Raw genomic sequence first — 22061 nt, forward strand, 5'->3', positions numbered from 1 at the left:
GTACTTGGTGTAGCAAGCGGCCCTGACATACACATTCTTCAACATTTGAGAGTAAACTGGAAAGGTAGCATCGGCAGTAATTTTTCACTGGCCAAAAGAATGTGGAATCCTTTTTTAATGACTGAGAAACGAAGGAGATGTCAGACACTTATGAAATTAACTTAGATAAAAGAAGAGTGAGAGCTGATGTACTGTGAGCTCATATAATAGTCATAATATTTGAGGGAGGGGGACACTTCGGAGAAAGCTAAAAATATGCCCTCCTGGAGCAATGAAAGATATATAGCAAGAACAATTAATTGATTTAAAATGTTCCTCCTAAGATCACAGCCTGAATTATCCGTTGAAAATAAAAATTAATTGAGAGATATCTGTCGTTTCATTTTAAGTTCTTGTGTCAATCCGTGGTTTCAGTGTAGTGGAGCTGTAAAATGTCTTCATCGGGTTCTCCGCTTCTTAAAAGATCGAAAATGATACGAAAGGATAGATTACAAGATTCCAAAAGCAGCTATAAGGAAACTTAATCTTCATTTCCGGCGTTTGTCATAAAAGTTGTCTCTCTTATCACTTTTATCACTCACTCTCTGATAGTGAGGTAGACGTACAAACCAAATCAAAATAGCAGCGAATATGGAGAGAAAGAATCTACTGATGGAAAAGAGATATATTCCTTTTTCTGGATAATTGGATGTACCATTATATGGCAAGTATAATAATATTCAGCATACCATTTGTTATTGGTCTTAGTTCGTTAATATGCAGCTCCAGATTCATTTCAGAAGATACGGTAGACGACTTCGTGTCAAGCAAGAGCAGATATTACCTGCAGGTTATGGACACTAGTTTTATTCACAGATGTCTTTTGACGTGGATAAGCAGCACTACACATTTAGACGCAAAAAGTATAGGTAAGAAGTTAAAAGCCGTTTATAACTCTAGTGAAACGTCTGTTTAATTAATGTAAGATTTTGACAAACTACTGACCCTAGATGAGGAGCAAAAGAAATTTGTACTGTGTTTGTTCGAGAACATCGTAGACTGTACCCGGTTTGCAAGAAGGAAACAATGAAGGAAAAATATTATCAAAAATACTTAACCCGTTCTGAAAAGCAAAATGGTATTTAATTTTAGGTTTATGTGATCGTCAATAACTTTTACACTAACTAAAACCCACAGAACCTAAAATTCAGAGTATTAAAATTTGGTGCTCTAGTAAGTGCAGGTTAATGTCATACTATTGAGATGGAATTCTTTTCCGGAGTAAATCCAACCAAATAGAAAATATTTAACTGTGAGTGCAAAATTTAAAAAGGATTGGAAAAAATAAAGGATACCCTCTCGCGACACGCCTCACATGCTTGTCGTAACAATGGGGTTCGTCAACACTGGTGTAGATAGTGATGGGGAGCTCGTGAATGAATCGTTCAAATGAACGCTTCACTCCAGTGAAGTGTGAACTAACCACTCAATTTCAATGAACTGGTACTTCAAACTCTCCACAGATAGCACACTCCACACTTTTTTCCTAGTTCGTTCACTCACTCTCTTCCCCTCTCCCTCTCCCACCACATTGGTGCTACGTCACTCATTCTCCCTTCACTTCAGTCCTCCCTTTACTGCCTGTCGACGAATCGCGCGGTGAAATACACTGACAACAACAGTTGCACTTTGCTTTCCCATCACCTAAATCAGCGAAGAAACCCCAAATTTCACTACTTCTACGCGTTCGCGAGTTGCTAGCCATTGTATAAGCGTGAACAGACACAAAAATTGCTTTCCGAATAAAGTAAAGAGGGATTTTACCTGAAATCGTACCAATGACTATAGGTGACAGTTTACGTTTTGAATTTAGAGGGTTATTATTCTCAACAAAAATAAAATCTACAGGAAAACTTCTGAATAATTACTTAACGTAGGTATATAGAATTTGTGACAGTGGTAAACATACTCATTCTATTTTGGATTAAATTTTAAAAGGAACATAAAATTGGACTGAATTTCGTTAGTAGCCCTAGTTTTCAGTCCATAAATACAACAAATTAGGTTCAAAATGGCTCTGAGCACTATGGGACTCAACTGCTGTGGTTATCAGTCCCCTAGAACTTAGAACTAATTAAACCTAACTAACCTAAGGACATCACACACGTCCATGCCCGAGGCAGGATTCGAACCTGCGACCGTAGCAGTCCCACGGTTCCGGACTGCGCGCCTAGAACCGCGAGACCACCGCGGCCGGCACAACAAATTAGGTTTCACTTGGCAGATGAAGACTCTTTTTGGCGCTTTATGAGAAAATGTCGAGCAAGGTTAAACGTAATACCTTCTTTATATGTGACAGGCTTCTCTATTTATCTTTCCTTTTGTCCCCTTCGACCCTGCTGTATTTAAGTTAACTCAGACGCTGTAAGACGCAAAACGTTGCGTGGACGTTGCTTCATAGTTCGGCCATCTGTTGGTAAAATTATGAAGTATTACGAAGCTTTATTGTACGAGCGAGGCGAAGCGAGCGTAGCCGCGGCTGAGCGGCGAACTGGACAACTTCGCCAGGCTTCCGTACTTCATGAATGAACTACTTCATTTGAACGCTTCACGGCAAAGAGTGAAATGAATGAAGTACTTCACGGGAATGAACGAGTTCGACCCATCTCTAGGTGTAGACCAACGTGTACTACGATTTATATTCTTACAAAATCTCAGTTTTTAAAGTTATTTCCTTAGTTCATAGATTACGTAGTGTATTCCAAAAAATAAATACTAAAAGTACAATTAATCGTGTACAGAAGAGCTCGGTCTCAATAAAAGACAAAAACAATTGAACAGTCCTGTCCTTGGACCATTTGTAAGGGAAGCTTCTACAGTTCTTTCTCGGTAGCTGTCTTTTGTTACAGCTGCAGTTGTCAACATACTAGTACTAATGGTATCTCGTTCCAGCCTTCAAAACCATTCTGCATTCTGATTTACATCTCAGTTATGTCACAAACTATAATCTAATAACCAGCAAATTAAGTTTTCTAGAAGTAAACATTGTACCATGCAAGGTACATAATGGGAAGATAACGGGCTATCATTAGGAAGGAGACGACGTAAATCTTGGACTCCCAACCCAGATTTAGATATTCCATGGTTTCCCTAAAGTTCCCAATGCAAATGGCTCCATTGAAAAGTACCGGTACACTACATATTTCCTTTCGCAGTCCGAGCCTGTGCTCCCGTCTCTTACGAACTTGTCGTAACATTAAACTCTCACTTGCCTTCATTCTACAAAGATGTTTTTTTACATAATATTAGCGGTACTCGGTTGTGTATCAGAAAGGCCCGCTGGTCGTTTTCCTGTAATCCACAAAATAGACTGAAACAAATCCATTTAGATGGTGTGATAGATTCCAACGTAAGCTAGGTTTTCATTCATAGTTCAAGTGAACAAGTAAGTTATCCTCTCACTCTGAGCGCTGACGAACATGTTTTGCGCGAGGTGACTTTGTGTTTTGATACATTCCATGGCGCTGCCACCTACTGGGAGATCTGAGAACTGCAACGAGTGAGAGACAGCGAGTAATTGGGCGTCTTGCCGGAAGATGGCTCACGCTTCTCGAACTTCCTGAGACTGTCATCATTGAAAGTATGGAAACAGTTCTGATACCAAAAGAAGTAAAGCGGATCATACAACTACGGAGATTGACAAAGGTGCAAGGAAAAGCGTAAAAAGGCAACATTAAAAATCCAACCCATTCAGTTGTATATGTACAAACTGGAACTGATTATGTGTTCAGATTTTTCTTGTCTTTGAACGTGAAGTGGTGCCAGTAGTCTTGTGCCAAAACAAGTCGTAATAGTGACTTCTGTATTTATGTATGGTCATTAGGCTTGACAGACATTATATGAATACGTAGCTGTTTGTCTGTAGTTTCATTTTTGATGTTAACATTACTTTTAATGTTTGTATGGAAGAGTTTCACGTCAGTTTTGATATAACACGATGCGGTAGCAGTTCTGTATCACCTATTATTGCCATATATTAGAAGTCGAAATACTAAATATTCATTTTGGTCAGGAACGTGTTTTGATATCAAATAACCTAACATTATTCCGAATAATGACGACTGTATCTGTTACTAGACTGTGACAGCCGTAAGAAATTGTTACCGTGACATTCCCTAATACAGGGTTTCGCAAACTGGAATCCTTGGAACACTTTTGATCCGCGGAAAGAGAATAAATGTTCTTTGAAAAACTGTTAATAACCTTGGGTTCCTTTCCGACATGTTTCCCTAATTTTTTAGTTTTATTGTGATACCTATGTTATTAATTATGATTTAAAACTTAAGTAATCAGTGAATAAAACAAGTTTTTCTCATTTTTAAAAAATTATTAATCTTATTAACCTTCAAATTAAGAAGGTGTTCCATCAAAGTAGCAAGATTCTGAAACTGTTCCATAAGAGAGAAAGTTTGTAAACCCTTGACCTAATTATATGTATATAATTATTTTCGTGGAAATAATGATGTGGTAATATTGACGGAGAAGATGCTGACAGAAGCCTTGCGTATGTTCTGTTACTTCATCAAATGAAGGGATTCTATTTTCACGTCCTAGATTACTTACTTGAAGTTCCCTTCTGGAGAATTATTGTTCATTTTTGCTTCCTTCAGCTTGTATGGAATGTTGACTTGTTTTTATGATTTAACGATTACTGTGAGTTACAATAACTTACAGCAATAGCAGCCTGGGCCACAAAGCAGTTGGGTAAATCGTTTATGACAGTCTTTAAATAATTATTTCATAGCCTTAACAATGTTAACCCCATTGACTGTTACAATACTAACGATCTTGGCTTCTCCAGAACCTCATTAATTCCAAACACCCATAAAACTCCTCGCAACAAGTCAGCAGAGTCGAACTGTTTTAATCTTTGTGAGTAGCCTTTATGTTACTACCTTGGAGGTTGATTTTATTACCGTCATTATCACCTATGATATAAATATTAGAAATCTAATTTTATTGAAATCATCTTTATATCACTGTTGTTATTACACATCAGGCAATGAAAGTTTCCTCTTGTGTTTCCTCAGAAGATATCCCACACTTCCCAGCTTTCATCGTTGATGCTATATGGATGCGCTGATTGCCAGTCCACTTAAACTATCGTCATCCTGCTGCCAAAAATGTCCTCAGAAGGCGTAAGGTTGAGAAAGATCTATCCACAGTGCTGATTGTTACAGGAAATGTGCGCAACAACTGATACAAGACTAATATTTGCCTGCACCCTTGTTCTTTTATAGGCCTCTACTTGAGACCTTTTCATATTTTCTTCAACTTGTTCCCAAATTTGTGGTTCTCCCTTCAATGCTACAGAAAACGGGCGACCATCTTCATGTGGTCCAGCACTTCGCAAAACATGCTCTATATCTTTATCACTAGAGTTTTGCGACAGTAATTTTTGTGGATGTCCGATTCTTTGTAGGCGAGTAGTAAGGAGTCTTAATGACTTTTCATTTAACAAATGATCGTGAAAAGGTACGAATACTGACAGAAGGTAGTACTCGTATGCAGACTGTGTCTGAAAACTGGGTTCTGTTGGTCTGTTCAAAGAATAGCGTACATTACTACATAAACAGAATGCCACCTGTACGCATTTCCGAAAGTTCTCCATCGATTAGTAATAGTGTCTCCATTTTTCAGTTAGCTTTTACCCGAGGCTTCGTTCACCGTATTAGTAATATTGATATAATCAGCATGGCATCACAGGTGCCAGAAGAATGCATCGGTTTCAAGACATTCTGCTTAATTTTTTGAAGACTAGCTTAATCGAAATTGTAGCGACATACGTCTGGTGAAAGTTTGTTCAGCCTTTTAAACCTAATCTACTATAGAAAATAAAGAGTTTGCCGGCACAGGACGCTACCTACTTAGTATGTGGTGCATAATTTGATGTCATGCTAAAATTTAGATTCCAAGAATGTCTACAAATACTCCGCTAGAAATTTTTTTTATCTTCTATCGTTCACCCACAGTCACCATTTTTGCGACGTGGTTTCGGATTCGCTGCGCCAGGTGCACTCAAAAGACAAAAATAGTGATTGTGGGTGAATCGTAAAAGATACGCATTTGTGTTGTGGACTTCTATTTTGATCTTTTTGAGATCAGCAGTTTCGAAGTTTCCAATTTACCGTTGGTGTTACCGCCTGCGCGAAGTACTGTAAAAGAGAGCGTGGCCGATATGCTTTTCGTTGCCTTGATTCACTGTTGTCGATTGTTATTACCTCAGCCTATTAATTTAATTTTTTTAAGTAGCCTTTGCTCCTCCTCTGGGCTCGAGTTATCTCCATATCAAACTTCATCAAATTCGATTCAGTGGCTGAGTTGTGAAAAGTGATACACAGCGTTACTTTCACATTTATAATATTGATGCCTAATAGATTATTCACTGTGCCCTTTAGCGCAAGTCAAGGAATCTGCAGCCTACACGGTCGCAGAACCATCTGAGCCTCTGATTCATATCCTCCATTCGGCTTTGCACCAGAGGTCAGCAATCGGTCCTGTCGACTATGCTGAAAACAGTCAGCTCTGCTTTCATCTTGCAAGCAAGAATGGCAGTCTTTACCACTTCTGTTAACTTCTCGAAACCAGAGAGAATCTCTTCTGATTCAAAGTGACACACGTCATTGGTACCGACGTGAGCAACCACCTGCAGTTGGCTGCACACTATGCTCTTCATGGCATCTGGGAGGACCCTTTCCACATCTGGAATGACTCCACCTGATATGCACACGGACTGCACGTTGGTTTTCTTACCCTCCTTGTCAGACAAGTACCTAAGGGGCCCAATAACACGCCTAACGTTGGAGCTGCCAACTACCAATAATCCCACCCTCTGTGATTCCCCGGATCTTGCAGACTGAGTGGTTTCCTCTTAAATAGGACAGGCGACAGCTTCTGGCTCAGCGATAGTGTCAGCAACAGACACCACCTGAAACTTGTTTGTCAGAAATACTGGGGAGGCCTTTCATGCGGCCGTCTGGGAAGTCTTTCGCCGCTTGCTTCGCCCTGGGGCGACCTCCCACTCCACCACAGGTGAGAGGTCAGCCTCACTGCAAACAGTAACGGGGTCGGCCACCGGTGAGGACCGATCGGAGGACTCTGACGTGCTAAACGTCTGTTAGATCACCACGGCCGGCCCACAACAGTGGTGCCCATCCACTGCAGCCCCGAGCTATGTAACCGAAGCCATCACAGCCTGAAGCTGAGAGCGAAATGTCACCAACTCGGCTCGCATCCACATAGAACAATCGCAGTCGCTGTCCATACTACAGACCGTGGAAAACTAAACTATGCAGATAAACGGACTATCGGCACATGCTGTGCAACTCTACTGTAGACCCTGACGAAAAGGCACCAACTGTGTCTAGTAATACGCAGATTTTCAAAAACCTAACTACAGAAGCACTCAGATGAAACTAAATATTTTGTCCCTAATTAGGAACTTGTAATATGTCACAAAATCTGTTTACTTTCCAACACAAGTGAAAACGCGAGAACTATGGCTATTAGATATTAACTCAAGAAACTATACTATCAAAGCACACAGATGATATAACAAAATTCGTTCCTGGTTAGGAACTCGTAAATGTCACAAAAGCTGTTGTTTCTCTGTTGCTGTGTCTGTCTCGGTTGGCTACTACTGCCTGACTCCTATATCTTTTTCTTCTATTTCTCGTACAGTACCGTGGGCATGGTCTTCAACTGAAACCGGTTACTGAATAAAATGTAATGAAAGTCAGCATTTGGTTTCATGTACTGCTTAAAATATATAGATGCTGATATCCGCCTGGAAAATACCTTTACATAAATGTATGTGTCATTACATCTTTGGTATAGGGTATACCACTGATGGAAATGAAATGTCGACGATTAGAATAGAATACTGCATAATAAGCTTGTGGATTAAGTAACTAATGATGAGGTACAGAATGGAATTGGAGAAAAACGGAATTTGGGGCAAACGTGACTAAAAGAAGGGATTGGTTGACAGGAAACATCCTGAACCTCCAAGGAATCGATACTTTTGTCATGGAAGGAAGTGGGGGTATTTGTGTGTGTGTGGGGGGGGGGGTGGAGTGGTAAGAGGTGGTTAATATCTCGTCACATCGTAACAACCAGAATCAACTCCAAATATTACACCAGGTTCGTCAATTACGTACAGTTTCGAAGTCTTCTTCGAACTGTTGAGTTAGGTGACAACTTGGAGATGTATGAGTTTTGTGACACCACGTAAGATGAGGTGGCGAAACACAAAAAAAGATCAGTGACCTTTGAGAAGCGTCCTACCATACGGTAATCTAATAAGAGACAAGAACGCTCTCTATGACACAAGCTGAAGTTGGGAGCGATGTACTGGATTTCGTTCTTTTCATTGCCAGATGTGTTTTGTACGTTTCATATTATAACACATCAGCATCTGCTGTTTCAAAATAACTCTCGAAAAACGCGTCGTTATTGGTACGATTTGTTGTAATAAAATTGTGGGAAACGTCATATTGGTGTTTTAAGGATTTTCGCACATAGTTATTTTCGTTTTATACCTTTTGTTTTATGAAGGTAGGCTGCAGGCAACGGTACATTGAAGATTTATAAAAAAAAACATTGTTCTTGTTAATTTAATAACAAGCCGGTTATTAAGCTCTTGTTCAGGTCGTAACATAAGAAAGAAGGTCATAGGTTACAAAAGTTGAGTTTAGCATAGTGGATAGAGATGCCGAGTTGCGAAAAAAAATGTTGTAGGTTCATGTCTTCCTGTGATCAATATTTTTATTCTCCTTGCGTTTTCTGAATGGTCCTGGGACTTTAATTTAATAGAAATATTTTCTTTCATATTCGATGTGATGTAAATATAAGTGCAATCTCTAAGTTTATTAGATTTTGTCACCTTCTATGACATGAAACATGAAACTTGTCTTTTTAGTTTATAAAATGTCCATGGATATTGAAGTTTTCACACAGAAAAACGTGACTAGCATATATGTATCATTAGAAGTAACTTAGGAATTTTATGTGCGTCCATTTTCGTAAATGAAATGCATTGTTTGTGAGCCAGATACAGCTGCCAGCTGCCACTGAAGAGCGCTATAGTTAGAAATCGTGTTACCAGCTCGTCCCGTGTAACACAGGTGGGGTGTCTTATGCATATTTCCCATCCGCACCCACATCAACGTCAGCTGTTTTGTCCCGAGTGAGGACGGATTTTTTTCTTTTTTCTTTAATGTGATTTCATTCCCCTGCCCCATATGGGCAGGGGAGGGCTGTCAGCGGCACGATCCACCGCTCTTCAGCCGAGTGACGTGAACTTAAAATAAGAATAAAATGGTACATACATAAGGCGATAAAGGGGAACTTAAAAGAGAATAACGGGACAAAACGGAGGTAAAAATATAGACTAACACAGAGATGTTCATGGAGCACAGTTAAAACAAGTCACCAGAAAGTTAAAAAACACAGATGGCGTTCTTCAAAACTCAGAGAAGACACTGAATGGACATGCACACGTTAAAAGTCGGTCACAGTAGCAAAAACACTCCGGAACAACACACTTAAAACACACTTGGAGCACACACGACAAAGAATAAAACTGCCAGGCGGGACCTGCCGAGGGAAAAGAGAGAGAGGATGGAAAAGGAGGGGAGAGCAAGGGGCAGCAGGGGAAGCAGCGGGATGAAGAGAGGAGGGGCATCAGTGGGTACATGAAGAGGCAGGAGACACGTGGGGCAGGAGGCGAAGAGGGAAGACAGGGCAGAAGGGAGTACAGAGACACTGAAAGGAGGCACAAGAGATGGAGGAGGAGTAGGAGGGGGAAGCCGCTCAGGAGGAGGGAAGGGGAGGAGAGGGAGCCCTGAAGAGAAGGCAGGAAGATGGGGTTAGGGTTGGTAGGAAGGGTAGATGTCAGGGTGAAGCTCAACATCCGGGAGGGGTAGACGGTGGAAGTTGCGTTGGGAAAGGAGATGGAGGGTGTGGAGATAGAGAGAGGGTGGGACACAGCGGTAAAGGTGCGGCAACTGGGTGGGTGTGGAGAGGAAGGGATACACCAGAGGGTGAGGGGGATCAAGGCGGCAGACAATATACAGTGTGTGGATGTGTTCAAGGAAAAGGAGAAGGTGGGGGAAGGGGATGAGGTCGTAAAGGATGCGCATGGGTGACGGAAGGCGGATGCGGATGGTGAGGCGGAGTGCATGGCGTTCGAGGATTTGGAGGGCTTTATAGAACCGGGGAGGGGCGGGAATCCAAGCTACACTGGCATAACAGAGGATGGGGTGGATCAAGGATTTGTAGGTGGGAAGGATGGTGGAAGGATGCAGACCCTAAGTTCGGCCGGACAGGAGTTTCAGGAGGCGGAGGCGGTTGTGAGCTTTGTTTTGGATCATAAGGAGATGGGGAGTCCAGGTGAGGTGGCACTCAAGTGTGAGGCCAAGGTATTTGAGGGTAGGAGTATGATGGATAGGATGGCCATAAATGGTGAGGTAGAAATCATGGAGGCAGAAGGAGCGGGTGGTGCAGCCTATGATGGCCTGGGTCTTGGAGGGATTTACACGGAGGAACCACTGGTTGCACCAATCGGTGAATTGGTCTAGGTGGGTTTGGAGGGTACGTTGGGACCGTTGAAGGGTAGGATAAAGGGCTAGGAAGGCGGTGTCATCAGCGAACTGGAGAAGATGAGGGGAAGGTTTGGTCATATCAGCAGTGTACAGGAGATAGAGGACAGGGGAAAGGACAGAACCTTGGGGCACGCCAGCAGAGGGATAGAAGGTACGGGAGCTGGAATTGTGCAGTCACATAGGAGGGACGAGGGGAGAGGAAGAAAGCACCGAGACGGACAAAGTTGATAGGGAGAGCATGGGTCTGGAGTTTGAAGAGAAGCCCGGGATGCCAGACATGGTCATAGGCGTTCTGAAGATCAAGGGAAACAAAGATAGTGGAGCGATGGGAGTTAAGTTGGAGGGAAAGAATATTGGTAAGGTTAAGGAGCTGGTCGTCGGCGGAGAAGGAAGGCCAGAAGCCACATTGGGTAAGAGGAAGGAGGCGGTGTTGGTTAAGGTGGCGGTGAATACGGCGAGAGAGGATGGCCTCGAAGACCCTACTGAACATGGAGGTGATGCAGATTGGACTATACGAAGAGGTATCAGAGAGGGGCTTGTTAGGTTTATGGATAGCAGGACACTGGAAGTCTTCCACAGGTTGGGGTAACATCCAGTGGAGAGGAGGACATTGTACAGGGTAGCAAGGACAGACAGGAAGGATGGAGGGGATTCCTTGAGGTGACAGTAAGTGACGTCATCATGACCAGGGGCGGTGTTGCGTTTGGAGTGGAGGACGAGTACGATGTCTTGTGCAGTGATGGAAGTGTTGATGTCTGAGGGGGGTAACTGATCCAAAAACTGGAAACTAGGGGCGAATGGGGGGACAGAGGTGACAGTGCGGTCAAGAACGGTGTGGAAGAGGGAGTAATCAAAATGGGGATCGTCTGGAATGGACAAGACCTCAGATAGGTGGGAAGCAAAATGGTTAGCCTTACCGAGGTTGTCAGGAAATGGTCTATCGTCATGGAGGATGGGGTAATGTGTGGTGGGATGGCTACCAGTAAGGCAGTGGAAAGTTGACCAGTACTTGGAGGAGTTGACAGAGAGGGTGGAGTTGAGGCATGTGCATGTCTGGCCCCAGTCCCAGCGTTTCTTTGCTGTAAGGAGGTTTCGGATATGTCGCTGTAATTGCCGGTGGCGGGTGAGAGTATCCCGGTCGTGAGTGCGGAGGAAAGAGCGGTAGAGCCTGCGGGATTCACGCAGAAGAAGGATGGCCTGTGGAGGAAGCGTAGGGCGGTGAGGGTGGATGAGTTAGGTAGGGACATGAGCCTCCACAGCGTCAGTGATGGTCTTCTGAAGGAAGGAATAGGCATGGGTGAAGTCATCAGGGTGGTGAAAGATGAGGGGGTGGCTTTCGACCTGTAAGGCAATGGATTCCCGGTAGGCATCCCAATTGGCACGGTGGTAGTCATGGACAGACTATGGACGGGCAGCTGGGCGGGTGGCTGCAGTGGCGGGACAGGTAGAGGAGATGGTGAGAAGGACAGGGAGATGGTCACTACCGACGGGATCGAGGACATCAACGGCGATGCGACCAAGGAGGTTGGGGGAAGCGAGGATAACATCGGGGATGGAGTTACTTTCAGGATGGGTGTGCTGTGGGAGAGTAACAAGGTCACCATGGAAGGTGGCAAGGAACTGATGCCACCACCTTGAGGACAGCTTTACAACAGAAAGCATATTTACTACTCAAACCAAAGTACGACGAGAGCAGAACAGAACTCACCTCTTGAACAGCAAATGCTGCTACGTTCGCGCACATCGAATATTCCATATACAAACATTAGAAAATTCTAGACACTTCCAGAAATAATAAATACTAAATAAGAGTAGTTTATGGTTGTCAGGTTTGCACTACTGCTCACAATATGCCAGATGGCAAGCAAAACCGCTACGCCAATCTGCATGCAGCTCAGCCATTCCATTGCTCCACTTCCTGGTACAATAGCGACCCGCATTCACGTGTCATTGGAGCTGACAACATCGCCCTGGATTTACACTTGACAACCGACCTCTCTACCCCAGCGCTGTCTGATCCTCGCCTTCTGATCGTGTTACCATATCCTCTTTGCATTGACGAGCATTAAAAGTATTCCTTCCCATCGACGCATTGCGACTGTCGGGTGGGTCCTCAGTTTCCTTGAACGAGAAGCCCCCATCGTCGACTACTGCCTCAGGACTGTGTTATGCCTTTGCATTTTTGTCTTCTTTATGAAGGTTCATTATCCTCGGCTTCATATGTGACGTCCAGCGAGCGACGAAAGATACGAACAAAAGTAGTCATTTAGTAGCTCTGGCTAGAGCTTGACGTTGTAGCGCTCTAGCTCCTTCTCCCGGGTGTGCAGGGCCTGTATGCGAGCTCGCTGTCCTGCTTTAATAGTGCTATTGTTTTACGTAGTTATCCTATTGTTTGTTGAAATGAGAATAGTGTATCTGTTATCGTTTAAGCTTAGCGACTATGGAGCACGGTTTCAATCCTTTAGTGTCCTGCTTCGCTGTGTTGTATGCGGGTGTCAAGGCGGGCAGTATTGTACTCCATCAACGGACATCGACAGAATATTTGCCTAAGTCTTGTTAAAGCATTCCGTGAAACTATTCGTCTGTGGGTGTGTAACTTCTCTAACAACAGATTAATCCTGGACGAGACCAACCTTTTGCAATTATGCGTTGAAGATTTGCTAACTGACACATATTGTGAAATTAATTGCCAGCCATGGTCAGTTTGTTGCTGTGTAACCGACATAGGACGCATACTCGACCTAATTTTGTGTGTGGGTCGTCTGCAAATTAAGGGTTAGTTCATGGACTGTAGCATTAAAGTTTTATAGAGACACCCGTTATCCATATGGCATACTTATCAGATAAGTGAAAATTTTATAAGGCATTAGTAAACGTATGAATAAATTAATAAAAGAGATAATAAAAAGCGATGATCGCTCAGCATAATGATGTAGCGTGGTCACAGGATGAAAATTCCTTCTCAGTTTCTTCAAATTAGTCACATTTAAACAAAGGAAAACAATAAGATATCAGATAATGGATCTAGCAGAGTGATTACAGACAACAACGAATTTAAGCCAAAGTAAATTTGCAGTGCACCCAAATCACTCAATATGAATTAAATTCCTATTCACCATTGTAAAACACTATAACTAATAATTTTACCAGTACTCACCGCTGAAATATTTTCCAAGTCCCAAAATGAACCATGAAAACTTCCTAAGTCCACAATATGAGCACCTCGACACAGTTATATCACGAAATCTACACATAAACTGATATGGCTGACCTGCTGAGCAAACCTTACCAACAACCTTATTCAACAATACGCAAGGATCAAAATACCTGACCCACTGTGTATTCGCCTATTTAAATTCGGTCATGTGATCAACCACTACAGCCAAGTGAGTCGCTTCGACTTAGACAACCAATCTAATGAGTACATTTCCATTATATAAAATACAGGGTGTTTATAAATAAATATCGGGGTTTTAACGCTTTATAACAATTATTACATTAAACTTACAGTTATAATTATATGTCAAATGAAAGATCAATTCAAACAGTTTTACCAATAACCTTATAAATGTATATAAATGCATAGCGAAGTAAGCGACTGGTTGAGCTTCACTGTACGCAAGCGATGGATAGGCCACAAGGGGCCCAATGACAGGGCTTGCTTTGCGTGGCCTCAACGTTCACCCGACCTAACGCCATGTGATTTTTTCCTTTGGGGCTTCAAGGATCATGTGTACGTGCCTCCGCTACCAGCAGACCTCTCTGAATTAAGAAACCGGGTTGAAGAAGCTGTTGCTACCATCACTGAAGACACACTTTTCAACGTTTGGGAGGAACTCAGCTATAGACTTGATGTGCGCCGTGTGACAAATGGCGCTCACACTGAACATTTATAAGGTTCTTGGTAGAACTGTTTGAATTGCTCTTTCATTTGACATATCATTTATAACTTCAAGTTTAATATAATAAATATTATAAAGCTTTAAAACGCCGATATTCATTTATAAACACCCTGTATACACGCTGGACAATTTGCAAACAGATATTAATTTATTACACGTTAAATTTCGCAGAATAATTAATTATGATTTATATTTTTATGTATCATAAAAGTGAAGTGAAGGCATGTGACATTACAAATGGTCATCAACCCATCAGATGGGGACTTTAAGCTCAGCTGCCCCTTTGCGTATTTCTAGAGGAGTAGGCTATGTGCTGGCACTGGGTATCACCCCTTTTCTAACACACCCATTACACTCACCTCCACTTAATAGGTACACTTACGTATGCAGCTAGCTATCATACTTCGCCAAAGTAAGGTGCTCGTAGGCACAAAGGATAGGGATCCAATTGGCCGACTGAACCTGCCCTTCGGAGCTCCCACCCATTCATGCCATAAGACTTCACTTTGTTTACTTACTTAATGAATCTGCCAGAGCTAGTCAATCTCATATCTTTATTCAGCTTGCCGCTGCTGTTCTAGCCCACACAAACACACATTTTAAAACATTAACATATATATTATATAAACAATATATATTGTGTTAAACAAGCAAAAACAAATGTAAATAATAGGGCAATGGGAATTACAGGCCGCATCTGCACAACGGCTCATTGGACAGCAACTCCACTCTCTCTCATGGCTTGCTGAAGCGACTCTCACACTGCTCACTTACCTACCAGACCTAGCTGCTTCAAGGCAATTCGCCAGGCACATTATGCTCACCGAAACATGCTGTTTTTGAATACCCCTTACAGAGGATATAACAATTATAATGTTATAAGTGGTATGCAGTTGTCATCCAGTGGGTAACATATCAATGTGAAATGACCGTCGATTATAGTCTCGACGGTTCTACCATCAAAGGTCACCCATGGGATGCTCTGTCCTTCAATGGTGTCTTCTAAGAGGAACCCTACAATTTCCAGAGTTTTGCCAGTTGACACAGCTGTGGTGAAGGCATGCTGGGTAAGGTAGTCAGTGCAGGCTATTATCCATCGATTTCCATTTGTTGACTTTGGGAACCTCCCCAAGAGGTGCAATGATGCCGCTGCTGGTTGAATTGCTATCTGATGCCCCTGAGGCAAGTGCGGCACGTGATTCCACTGCTGGCATTTCTTACAGTAGGCACATAGGGTCTAATGGATTGGTAGAAACTGACAGGTAATACCTGCGGTGATTCTCCCTAGAGTTTTGACGAATACCAGGTGGCCAGATGTTGGAGTGTCGTGAAAAAACTTAAGGATAGCTGGCTGTAGATGAGTTGGAATGACGGCGATCCATTTCTGCGCCATCGGACTACAGTTCCTCTTATAAATATTAATTGCAATTTTCCTTTGCTAATTTCCCCATTCTTCAAATCGTGTACGGTTTTCAAGGATGCTGCATCTTCTCTCTGTACATCAGCAATGTCATTTAATGCAGGGGCCACTAAGATTTCGTCCACGCTGCTGTGTTCCGCCACAGGATTCTTTGTGCTTTTCTTTTTGTCTGCTTTGTATATCACTGTGTGTCGTTCTCTTGAAACTTCAGTGGCCATCTTGCCTGTCGACCTGATGGATCCTTTAGGCTAGTCTTCCGGCATAGAGAATGGTTATCTGTCACAACTTTGAATTGTTTGCTAAAGAAGTATGGCTGGAAATTTTTGATCGCCCAGACAACAGCGAGGCACTCTTCCACTGTTGTAGAATAGTTCCTCTCGAGCTTTGAGACTATTCTGGAAGTAAAAATTGTCACCATTTTATCAGTTTTCTAGATGTGTACAATTACATCTATCCGATAACCGCTACCGTCGCTGTGAAGTTCTGGCTAGGCATTCACGTCATACACTGTTGCAACTGGAAGAGTTGATACTTCCTCCTTAAGGACAAGGAAAGGTAATTTTTCACCTCGTTCCAGGAAAATTTGTTGCATTCCTACAGTGCGAGCACATTCCGGGGAAACTTCTCACATCATGAATGTTCTGAGCCGTCGGAAAACGTGTGACTGTTCTTACTTTCTCTGTATCTGTACGGACTCCTTCGCCATGCACTAGGTGTACCAAGATTTTTATTTCTTGGGTAGAAAAGAGTCACTTTTTTCGGTCTGAAGCGGACACCTGCAGTCTGAATACACTTTAGCGCTGTTGTCAGGTGCCTTTAATGTTCTTCAAATGTTTTCGAAAAAACAACGTCATCCCAATACTAAAAACATGGTTCCTTTTGGGGTTTCCACGCAGGTTGTCCATCATATGTTCGAAGGTGGCTGGAACATTAAACAGACTGAAACTTCCCCTTAGAAAAATTCTACAATGACTGTGCTTATCCTGACACACAATATTTTTAGCGCAACGCAATCTGACTTTCAAAAATCCCTACAGAAGAATGGCCCTGACTATAACATTAACCTATACCTTTCACAAATCACTTACCTCACAAAAATCTTCGTTACTCGAACTACTGCAATACAGCGAGCGCCACTACTGCCAGCTAAATAAAAGATTCAAACTACGGAAGGCACTAACTACTGATAGGCATAGTTAGCAAATGAAAGATTTTGATAGAGAACAAACAATGTATTTACCTTAATAGTCATCAAAAGTCATAATATATATAGGAGTTCATAACATCCATTCTTACAAATATCAAAACTCCGCCATTTCTCTCCCCACATCCACCACTGCTGGCGGCTCACCTCCAACTGCGCAACGCTACGCGCTGTTCACATCCAGCTGCCCAACACTACAATGGCAGAGAACAATGCAAACTTTGCCTCGTCTCTTGGTTTAGCATCTGAGCTCAGTAGATTTAAGTTAGCTTAAGAGGGGGTAGACTATATAAGAGAATGAGTTGCGATGAATTGGAAGAAATGCATTGAGAAGTTATACGAAAAAAGTACAGAAAGCAGGTATAGATAGGACCTTTTGGGAATAATGAAGAACGAAGGGAGATCTCCGAGAAGTAAAGAAAGTTTTGTTTGCAAAACACTGCAGTAAAAGAAACCCTGTCCTTTCCTTGTGTTATCCCACTATGTGTTTGTGTTCCCTTGTGTATTTGTGTTTTTCCTGTCTTTATGTGTTTAGCTGATGTTGTTATGTTGTAGAATTTTTCTAATACTATGTTACTTAGTTTGTAAAGATGTTTAAACATTATTTACTCTGTTCTTTCACTAGGCATTTTAGTAAATATCATAAATTAAGAGCTCCACAGAATAATCATATGTTTCCAAGTTTGAGCGTGTCGTATTTGCGATGCTTTCTACAAAGGAATGTCAATAGCGAGAATAATGGCCTCCCTTTTTTTTTCTACGTGTGCCTCTGAAAAGGCACACACTAATGGCTTTTTCTCCAGGCGTCTGACACAGCTGGGTGCCCACGATGCATTACGTGCAGGTGGTCACTTAACTTTCTTACGGAAATATTTACGACAGCAGTTTCCGCTACAGTGGCAGTCTCATATAAAAAATTTCGCAGGTCGAGAATTTGCGTTGCAAATGTGTAGAAACAAAATCCTATGAATATAACAGTGTCCAAAAAAATTTCAGTGGCATTGTGATACATTCACACATGTACACTCATTTCATAACTCTTAAAATACGATTCTCGGTTTCCAACATCCTTTTTGACAAACCAGAGTCCCTAACCACTACTCATTATTCCTTACCTTATTCGTCGACACTTCTTCAATATTTCATCATAACAGATACGTAGCATACTCAAATAACACATATAGCATCAGCTTATTGATCATAAACATACCGCAACAGCATAATACACATTGTCATCGTAATAATATCATCATAAAACCTCAGTCAACTCTCAAAATCGTCGTAGCTTCCTCCAATAATTTAAAAACCTAAAAAAAATTCTCTGCTCATGTCAAAAGTTTCATCCACCTCAAACCTACTTTAAAAATCTTGATCCCATACCAAATACATCATTCAAAGCTCTCATAGTATCATAATGGTTCTGAAAATTATGAAGGGTTCACACAGTACACACAAAATAAAATTTCATAAGTGTGAAGTTATCCAGCTGTGTAATTGCGTAAACATCTGTCACTGACGTAGAAAAAAAAATGTTTGTCTCTCTCAGTTAAATGATCAGATAGCTGTGTAATTCTGTGTTGGAGAAATACGGTACCGATGTGTAAAGTTGTATAAGCAATTACCATATTAGCTAGGGCTCCTTGTGCTTGCCAAACACATGGTACACAAAGTAGGCGTGTACCCCCCTAAGGATATAATTATACCCTCAGGTGTTACAGATTACGGCAATGGAATGAAATGTATCACGGAAAACTTTCTTTGTAATTCAAAAATCTTGAAAAATAAATGGTTTAAGTACAAAATTAATCACCCAAATGCGTGTCCTGTAGCACTAAATGTGTGTCTTGCTGTAAGATAATTCTGTGTAACTGTCGTAATTATCGTCCTCTGTAAGCTAAGTTCTGCAGAAGTCAATGTACTTACCTCATGATAAACAAAAGTGAAATGCTTTGTGTATAGATATCGTAGTAATTACACTTATTGTTGTGATGAAGAGAGTACTGTACTGTAACGTATTGTTGTGCTACGGAAAAGGCTGTCTCATTGTAGCTATACCACAAAAGTTACTACTAAAACATGTTTTACTTTCCAGAATAAAACAGAAAACTGTGCAGATATAAAACAGAAACACTGCAAAAGCAACATTGTAAATTGTCACTCATTAGCAGTGTCGTGATAAAATCGTGTAGCTGTCACATAAACTAACCACTATGTCATCTGGTATCTCACTGAAAGTACTTTAAATCCAGAATGTATTTCCAAGTAAACCAAAATGTTGCATTAAAATCTCATTAGCAGTACCAGTATGTGTCCTAAGTATGTAAGCCTGATAGTCGTTACGTAATCGTGCAACTAACAAGCAAGAATGTACAAATACAACACTGTGTAGTCTGTTCACTATGACAATGCATTCGTAATTTCTGTTTAAAAATGTTCCCTAGGTTCTAGGCTGGATATTTAACTCCAAACATGGTTGCATGTTAACAGTTTCTTAAGTCTGACAAAGCATACTAGAAATGTGAAGTGAAAGGTTTTATGGCAAAGACTAAGTTAAAAAGCAGATTATGTCTCAATAAGTGCTTTTACATGTGAAATGTGATGTAAACCTTTACTCTTCATAGTACGCAGAGTTTTAGCTACAACGGAATCATCGTGTGGTATACATCGGTAAAGAATACTGGAATTTTTCTCAAGGTTAGCGTCTATGTTATTTTTCTCTGAGCCAGCGGGCGCACGTGGCTGCCTGCGGTGCGAGTCATTGTCTGTTTGTTTGTTGGCGCGCATCGTTATTGGGATTAGGAGACCAAACTTCTACAAATTCACCTTGCCGAGAAGGCCCTGCCCTGTTTGAAGCTCGCCAGTTCTGATGCAATTCAGCTCTGTCGTTACGATCACATTGTCTGTCGTCATGTCGGTAGATTCCATAGTTTCTTTCTTGCCGGTCACGTGGTGGGAAATTTCTTCCTGAATTGTAACTGCGCGTTGAACTGTTGCATCTGAAGTTATTCTGTCTCCCTTGATAATAATTGTTTGTGTTGCCATATTGTCTGTTTCTATGGTAATCTCTGTCATATTCATTACTACGGAAATGCGATCTTTCTCTGTAGTTATTACTACTCTGCCAACGGTTGTCATACGGGTGGTGTCTGTTTTGGTCACTATTTGTGTTGTGAGAATAGCCTTGTCGTGTCCAGTTATTACTTCTTTCATCGTGGAATTGCAACGGATGTGACCTGTAATTGTTGTGTTCCTGTTTTCGCGTTCCGCAATTGTCAGTGTCAATTTCTAATTCTTGTAAGAGTCCCTGAAATGCTTCAATGTCGTCTTTGCAACGCCCTGCCAAAATAATATGTCGTAAATGTTCAGATAATTTGATTAAGCAAATGTGAATGAGTTCTGAGGGGCTGTATGGGTTTGACAGGTACTGATTCTTGTGCAACATGTCTTCAAAATATTTCACAAGACTGGAAAATTCAGATTGTTCGAAATGTTTCATCATTATGATGCTATGTTTTACTCCGTCTTGTGTAGCTTGAGACCAATATGCTGAGAGGAAGGCATGGTAAAATTCTCCTTCACTGTGACAATCGTGAATGACCGATCGCATTCTTACAGCTGGTTCATTCTCTAAGTAGCCACACATAAATTCTAATCTGTGCTCTAATGACCAGTTGGGAGGAAACCAATGAGAGAATTGATGAAGCCACGCTTGTGGATGAATGTCGTTGCCGGAATTCTTAAATGTTTTGAATTTACGTGTAGTAATGAACAGCTTATAGTCAAAATCATAATGTCGGCGAGTCGCATGTCGGTCATTATCACGTCGTTTCGGTGGTTCCATCTCAAAATTCGGTGTGCCTTGCCAATTTCTTTCATGATTTCCGAAATGTCCTGTGTTATTATTTTGTGGTTGTTCCGTATTTCTATGTCCCTCTTCCCGTATTGGAGCGCGAGTGGCCTCTGAAATACGTAATTCTTGTATTACCTGAGTCAGCTGATCTTGTACTTCCCGGATTTCTCTTTGGTGTTGCGTATTAATTTGATTCTGATTTTGTTTCAATTTCCTAATTTGTTCGCACTCTTCTGTGTCATTAAAGACTACCGGTTTTGTGTCGTTCAGATTATCATCTACCTTCGTAGAAAAGTTAGTGAACTGATCCGAAAGATCGGCTACTTTCTCCGATAGCGAACACATTTCCTCAGTGTGTTTTTCTGAACCAAGTTTCAGAGTGTCCATTTGTGTTGAAATCGAATTTACTGTGTCCTTTAAGTTTTCTTGAGTTTTTGCAAGTTGCGTAACCGAATCGGTAGATGCAACTGAGTCAATTTTAGCCCACAAGGTCTCATGATTTTCATGAACAATGGTTTGCAGTTCTTTTATGGCTGCTTCGTGATTCTATAATGCATTTTCATGCCACGAAAAAATAGGTTGAAAATGCTCACAAATTTGTGTTTTTACGTCATTACAGACTTTTTGACATTTCGATTCAATGTTATGTAACTCAGTAGTTAAATCTTCCCGTGTTTGTTCAAGTGTGGTGTCTAACTTCCGAAGATTTTGTTCCATTGTGTCTAACTTTTGAAGCTTTTGCTGTGTTAGTCTCTGATTTTGTTCCATTGTGTCTAACTTTTGAAGATTTTGTCCCATTTGTTTTTGATTTTGTTCAAGCGTTGTGTCTAACTTTTGTAGCCTTTGTCCCATTTGTTGCATTAACTGTAATAACAGTGCACTGGTGTCTGAAACATGTTCCTCAGTGCTATTCGGCAGTGCATTTGAACCGGCAATATTCGCATTTTGAAAAGCAGAAAATGTGTCTTGATTTATTTGAGAAAAAGGTGAGGACGCAAAACCTGAATCTACAGTATTTGCAAGATTGTGTCCTGTCATTTCG

Source organism: Schistocerca nitens, chromosome 4 (assembly GCF_023898315.1).
Source record: "Schistocerca nitens isolate TAMUIC-IGC-003100 chromosome 4, iqSchNite1.1, whole genome shotgun sequence".
Lineage (NCBI taxonomy): Eukaryota > Metazoa > Arthropoda > Insecta > Orthoptera > Acrididae > Schistocerca > Schistocerca nitens.